Source organism: Panthera tigris, chromosome A2, assembly GCF_018350195.1.
Source record: "Panthera tigris isolate Pti1 chromosome A2, P.tigris_Pti1_mat1.1, whole genome shotgun sequence".
NCBI classification, from domain to species: Eukaryota; Metazoa; Chordata; class Mammalia; order Carnivora; family Felidae; genus Panthera; species Panthera tigris.
Window position 1 is genome coordinate 42,348,800 of NC_056661.1, and position 7,779 is coordinate 42,356,578.

Below are 7,779 nucleotides of genomic sequence, written 5' to 3' on the forward strand. Positions count from 1 at the left end.
TTTTACTTTCTTCTTTCATTTTAAATAAATATTTTTCTAGTGTATCATGTTATATCCCTTGTTTCTTTTTCTATATTTAAAAAAGTATTTTCTTAGAGGTTCTGCTAGGATTACAGTTGGCATCTTACCTAGACCAATCTGTTCATAGAAATCCTAAGTTACTTAAATGGTATATAGAAGCTTTGTTCCAATATATCCCTGGTATCTTCTCGTCGTTTGTGATTTTATTGTTATACAAATTATATCTTTATATAATGTTTACCTTTTTTTAAATTTTTTCTACAATTTTTAAGTCGGCTCCGTGCCAAATGTGGGGCTTGAATTTATGACCCTGAGATTGAGAGTTGCATTTTCTACCAACTGAGCCAGTCAGGTGTCCCGTGCCATTGTCTTTTAATCATATAGAAGAGAGTTACAAAAAACACATATAATGTTTTTTTTTTTTATATTTTGTTTACTAGTGTTCTCTATTTTGTGTGTATGTAGATTTCGGGTTCATATCTAGCATCCTCTCATTTCAGCTTGAAGGATTTACTTTGATGTTTCTTATAGGGCAGGTACGCTAGGCAACACATTCTCTTCGATTTTGCTTAGCTGGAAATGTATGAATTTCTCCTTAATTTTTAAAAGGTAGTTTTCCTGGATATAGAATTCTTGGCTGACCATTAGCACTTTGAGTAAGTCATCCCGCTGAAAAATATGGAAGACTGTATGAATTTGTATGTTGTCCTCATACAAGGGCCATGGTAATCTTCTCTGTATCATTCCAGTCGTTAGGCTGTGTGCTGGTAAAGCAAGGACTTTGGATCCCTCCATACTACAGGAGAAATGAGGAAAACACGAAGGAAGCCACCTCTGTCCTTCTCTACTTTTTAAAATTTTGTACATTAACTTAAATTAAGTTTTATATTATTGCATTTTAAAGAGCGCATGTGAGTGGGAGAGAGGGGCAGCGGGGAAGAGAAAGAGAGAGACACTGAGGATCTTAAGCAGTCTCCACGCTCACTGTGAAGCTCTGTCCCACGACCTGGGATCATGGCCTGGGCCAAAATCGAGAGGTGGATCCTCAGCCAACTGAGCCACCCAGGCACCCTTGTCCTTCTCTTAATATAAATCCTCCCTTTGCTACTTCTCACCTATTTCATGGAATATGATATGTAGAATGCAGCACTTCCCAAGGAAACAAAAGATTTTTATTTTCTGTCCAGTGATCTAAGTGTAAGTCCCACTATCTGGGCATCTGATTGTTTTGTAACAACCTCTACTCAAACTCTTTCTTTGGATTTTAGTTTTCTACTTCCTCACGTACTACAGTACCATTACTTTCACATAATTAATACACCTCTCACTTGACCTGGTGGTTTTCCTTTATGGGAAGGAGATACATTCCTTTCATTTAAAGGAAATATTATTATATTTATTTCATAGGACACTTAAATGAGAGCTAATCAGCAGTGTTTAGTTAAGTGGGATTTAAACATTTATTGTGTACCTATTATCTTAACCTTTGGGTTAAGATCAAGTGTATTGGATACATGTTATGTTCCTGGTACTTTGCTAGGTAGTGGGGATACATTAGGGAAATATCACTCCCTGTCCTTATGGGGTTTACCAACTTTGGAAGAGCCAGAGGGGGAATAAAAGAACAAATAGTAAACAAAAGATATCACTGACAAGCATTTTGTTGATCAGGCACGAAGTTGTGAGGGAATGATGGGGATTACATCAGATTAGTGAACTAACAAGGGCTGTGAGGTGGCATTTAGTATATGTGCTGCCGAAGCGAGCACTCTGAGGTGGCATTTAATGTGAGCTCTGAGGGGCGCCTGGGTGGCTCAGTTGGTTAAGCGTCCAACTTCGGCTCAGGTCATGATCTCCCAGTCCGTGGGTTCAAGCCCTGCATCGGGCTCTGTGCTGACAGCTCAGAGCCTAGAGCCTGTTTCAGATTCCGTGTCTCCCTCTCTCTCTCTGACCCCCCCCCCATTCAAGCTCTGTCTCTCTCTGTCTCAAAAATAAATAAACGTTAAAAAAAATTTTAATGTGAGCTCTGAGTAGTAAGAGGACGTCAAAACAAAGATATGAATGAATTAGTGTTGACTTATTTCTTAAGGCACACAAAATTTGTTGGTGTGAATAGATGAGCATTTTCTGACATATTGATGTACTTATCTACCTGTAGATGTGAACCACACTGAAGTGTTTGTGTGGAAATCATTAGGACTCTGCCAAACGAATTGCAAAGTCTGGCTGATTTTATAATGAGTATGTAGTCCTACCAATGTAATCCAATTTACTGCTATGATGACAGCATAAAAAGTGGACCATTACAAAACCAAACATGAGATTTGCAGTGATTTAAATATCCCATGTGTCAAGAACTAAGAATTATTACAGGAACCCAACATATTTATTTCTACCTTCCTAACGTTGCATATCACCGAAGAGATGGCAATAACCAGAGAAAGCTGCTCAAAGGAAAATACTCACCTGATGTGTTTTAAAAAAGGAAGAGAAATAATGTTTGTCTTAAGGATGGCTTGTCTCTCTAACTTTGGTAGGCCCAAAGACATTACTCAGACCTTTCTGATTTGTCTATAAATTTGAACTGGATTAAGATACCCATTTTAAGGTGGCCATAACAGTGGATAAACTCATTTGGATTATGGATAGTTATATGCAGTTGTGGTAACAGGGAAAAAAAAACCCTATAAACTTCTGAGTATGTAGATTGATTTATAATTTCATTGAACGTGGATAATGAAATTAAATGTAAAATATTGCAGAAGAAAGACTGATTTTTTTTATCAATCACAGTTTAATTTATGCTCATGAATGTTTTCGGTTTAAACAGAAATCCTAAGTAAACCATTTGGCATATACTTGCATTTTAAAGGCACATTGACTGGGGTGCCTGGGTGGGTCAGTCAGTTGAGCCTCCAACTCTTGATTTCGGCTCAGGTCATGATCTCATGGCTCCTGAGATCAAGTCCTGAGTCGTGCTCCACGCTCATAGCACAGAGCCTGCTTGGGATTCACTCTCTCTCTCTCTCTCTCTCTCTCTCTGCCCCACTGTGTCTCTTTCTCCCCCTCTCTCCCTCAAAATAAATAAACATTTAGAAAAATTGAAGGCAAATTTGCCTACTGGAAGTAACAGGCTGTTTTGCAAGCATCACTGAAATATTAATTCGAATAAAGGTTCCATTATGAGGTCTTCACCTTTTATGCTAGATGCCGGAGCAAGTCAAAATGGCACCTGCAAGTCACACATTTTGAAGAAAGGCAGAATTCTATAAAAAGGTAAGAGATGAATTACAAAAAAGACAGTTGTCATTTGATAAACAAATTATTGCCATTAAGTGACTTGGGCATTTCAGTGAACTTTGAAGAGGTCCCACTATTTTTTTTTTTTAATGTTTGTTTATTTTTGAGAGAGAAAGAGAAGAGCATGAGCTGGGTAGGGATAGAGAGAGAAGGAGACAGAGGATCCAAAGCAGGCTCTGTGCTGCCTGGAGAGAGCCTGATGCCCTGATGTGGGGCTCAGACTCACAAACTGTGAAATGATGACCTGAGCCGATGTTGGACGCTTTGCAGACTGAGCCACTCAGGTGTCCCCCCCACCATTTTCTCTACAAATATCACTGGCCTTTAAAAAGTAGTGTTACCAGAGAAGCCAAAGTATATTTCTATGCTGCACTTAAATAATTGAGTACAAAATTCAGTACAGTCAGATAATTACAGGGAGCCAGAGAAGATGATCATTTCAATTCTTTCCTTAATTTTCCTTTGACACGTAGTAGTTGAAAATCAGTCTCAAAGGTCCAGCCGTGCTCTGGAGTGCAAGCCTGACGCCCCCACAGGTAATTTTGGACAAGTTATTTTGCCTCTACTTTTGTTTACTCAGCTGTAAAATGTGGATGGTAACCCGGGTCTTCTATGGTTGTTGTGACCATGAACTGCAATATTCTATGTAACCCACATGTAACAAAGCCATTGCTTGATAAATATAGCCTTATTATTAGCAATGTTTATTTCCTCCAGAAGTGGCTTGAAAACTCACCATTTTGCCTTGCTCTTGTAGTCACTAATTATGAACAAATTGCAACATTGCACTGGTGCTTGAGGTAGGAAAGGAGAACGTTTGCAGTGAGCAGGAGCAGCATTTCGGGTCCCGTGTTGGTACCTTTCAGTTTTCCCTGTTATGTTTCTTTCTGGCAGTTTTTTTCTCTTACTTTCATAACGGAGCATAATTAGAATAAACAACAAAATTCACACTGAAGATCATTCATAGAGTTCATCACCCCCTGTTTTATAAGTCTGGTTTTAGGTTGGATATTTCCATCTAAGGAAAGGACTCTAAGGACTTTCCCAAGTCCCCTGAGATAGCCACGCATGCCCGATGCTGGATTACAGCACCCAGTTTGTCTCCTGCTTGGTACTTACCACAAAGACTTCTTTTTTGTTTGTTTGTTTGTTTGTTGGTTGGTCTTTTTTCTTTCCTATCATTGAAATGTAAATTCTCTTATGTCAGTGCCAAAGTCTGACTTGTTCATCCCTCTCCCTGGATGCTAGCTCTATGCCAGGCACATATGGACACTCACTGTGTAGTAATAGATGTTGATGATCTTATCTTTTTCTTCAAACCATAATTCTCAACTGGCACATTTACATCTTGAATTGTCTTTCATTTTCTCTTGTATGTACTTGTGCAAGGTACTAAACACATGTGTTGAAGTAATGGAAATGTGCTTTGGAGAAGATGAGCGAGCCATCTATTTGTGATCCTAGAATCAGTCCTAAAACTTCATCTATGGAGATTATAAGTGCCTGTCTTTGATTTGCTATAATCAACCATTTAGATTATGTTTACAGCACATGGAACTAACGGGACTTAATAACATTCTTTATTGGTGTCCATTAGCTCACTTTTTTTAACTTGGATTCTGACCAAATTATCTCCTCCTCCTCAGTATACAGGAGAAAACAAACTAAATTAAGGTGCCCAAGTCAGTACATTTAATACAGTGTCGTATATTTTCCATCAGAAACTTGGTTACTACTTCAAGATTTAACCTTATTTTTCCATTAGAGGGTGACAGTTTATCTAGTATCTCCTCTAAGTCCAATCATTGTGTTAGATTCTTGCAAATTTTAGGTTCAAAACGTGTAGAATTTACATACAAAATTTACATACACATATATACAGTTTGTGATATAGCCATAAGGTAATTAGCAATTGGTTACAATTTGCTGCTAATGAGGTCAAGGGTACAGACTTACTGTTCCTCTGAGTATATATTTTGGCCCAGTTCCATTTCTGCAGATTTTACTCTGACCCCTGGGCTGCTGTTTGAAAATTGCTGATTGTCACTGGAGGAGGTCATTTAGGAGGATGTGAGTGGTTCCCTGCTGACCCTGCACCTCTACTGGTCAAGGCTCTCAGCATTCCCTGACAAATGGCACGTGTGGTGTGTTTTATCTTTGTATTCTCTTTATGTCAGGCTTTGTCCACAGGGATGAACATTAAAAGTTTTTTTAAATCAACAGGATCTAGAACATCATCTTTATATAGAGAAAGAAGCTTATTATTCAACAAAGCTTGAGATGAGCTTGATTGTGAAAATGAGGAGTATTTAATAGCTGTTTGCTATATTCCGTCCTTTTGAAAACCTTTAATCAATACCTCTTCCATAACATCAAATGACATGGTGAAGTGTGATTTAGGGGAAAATGTGTGAATTAGAATCCTAGGATTCAGGCAAAAAGAAAAAAAAAGATAGATGGAATAGGGAGGCATCATTTATTTTGCTTTAATTTCTTGGTCTTTAAGAAAACACTATTCTTCATTTAAAAGGGAGTTATGGAACAAATATAGATATAATACTTTGGAGATTAAAAACGCACTTGCTGCGAAGTTTCTTTCTTTTTTTCCCTGAAGATTTGAGAACTTGGTATGCTATTTAATTCTGTAAATGTACTATGGATACTGTTATTTAATCTTTGAATTTTTTTTCTTTGCTTCATCTTCTTTTATGGATTAAGAGGCTTTATTCTGAAACTAACTCAAATAGGAGAAATGTAATAAAACCTAACTAAAAAAAACAAAAACATATATAGCTGATTCTCATTATTCATGGTAGTTGTGTTCTATAAAGTTATCACAAATACTAAGTAAATGCTGAACCCCGGATCCTGGGGAAATACAGGCTTAGGTTTCTATTAGCTTCTGGTCGCAGCATTTCAGTCAACTGATCAATGCATAACTCTGTTTTAAGTATGTTTTTATGTAATCATTTATTTAATGTATATTGTTTATTCATTAATATTGGACTCAGGGCCAACAGCACTGTAATTCATTCCTGAATGAAATGTAATACAAATGTTTCCCCCCCAAGACATATCATATCATATCCTTCTTGCACTTAGGAACACCAGGCAGTGCTTTCACAATGCTTTTAAACAGCAAGCCAGGGGCGCCTGGGTGGCGTCGTCGGTTAAGCGTCCGACTTCAGCCAGGTCACGATCTCGCGGTCCGTGAGTTCGAGCCCCGCATCAGGCTCTGGGCTGATGGCTCGGAGCCTGGAGCCTGTTTCTGATTCTGTGTCTCCCTCTCTCTCTGCCCCTCCCCTGTTCATGCTCTGTCTCTCTCTGTCCCAAAAATAAATAAAAAACGTTGACAAAAAAAAAATTAAACAGCAAGCCATTTTAAATAGCAAAATCACCAATAAAAAGCCTAAAAATGAGAAAAACTAAATAGATCATGAATAGGACTCTCATGTGCAGTATGGGAATTAAAAAAAGAAGGTAGAGAATCGCCTTGTTCAACTTCGGCTGAAACAGGTGTGTTAGGCAACTTAAATTTTTCTGTGCCCCGTGCATAGTTTGTATCTGACCTTAAAAGTGCTGTGAGTACTGATTTGAGGGCGATAGGTTAAATTTAGCTACTAGGTAAATTTATAAATATGGTGTCTGCAAATAATGAAGACCAGCTGTATAAGCATTTTAGGTTAGAAAAGAGAACTAGTTGTTCTCAGTCACTTAATGAGCCAATTAAAGATCATGGCTTAGTGTTTGCTTTCTTCTCTTGATTTCTTATTTGATTATTTGAGTGTCAAATTCTAACCAGTCATTCCTGACTAACATAATTTGGGAAGAAGCCATGGCTTGCTCACTTACCACTTTCAACCCCTGGCCCTATACCTGGAATACAGTAGGCATTCAGTTAAATCTTTTCAAGGTTGTATGAACCCCTTCCTTCATTTGTAAGAGGAATTTTGTGGAATTGCTGTAAACATTAAATGTTATTAAGGTGAGTACACCTGTAACCACATGCAAAAATGTTAGCTATGATGATCATTGTAAATTATTTTTAATAAGAGTAATTCTTATTTGTATTAATTTATAAATGATATTACATAGATTAATACATTAATATAAGACCTTTTGTGAAAGGAAGATTACCTATTTAATACACATTCATTTTTTCTTTGAATCTTTATTTTTGAGAGAGAAAGAGAGAGAGAGAGAGAGAGAGAGAGAGCGAGCAGGGGAGGGGCATAAAGGGAGACACAGAATCTGAAGCAGGCTCCAGGCTCTGAGCTGTCAGCACAGAACCTGATTCGGGGCTCAAACTCACGGACCATGAGATCATGACCTGAACCAAACTTGGACGCTTAACCTACTGAACCACCCAGGTGCCCCACTACACATTTAAAATATAAGTCATTTATTTAGTAGGTCCCTTAAGGCAAGGGCAGGAGGATAGATTTGTTAACAAAGGAA

The 7,779-nt window shown here is 37.9% G+C and overlaps 1 non-coding gene across 1 annotated transcript; it reads right to left on the reverse strand.

Annotated features, from left to right (window-relative positions):
* Window positions 1-693: 693 nt before the first annotated feature.
* LOC122236795 lies at window positions 694-797 on the reverse strand. Its single transcript, XR_006215048.1, has one exon. It is a non-coding gene; the product is annotated as a U6 spliceosomal RNA (small nuclear RNA).
* Between the last annotated feature and the right edge of the window lie 6,982 nt (window positions 798-7,779).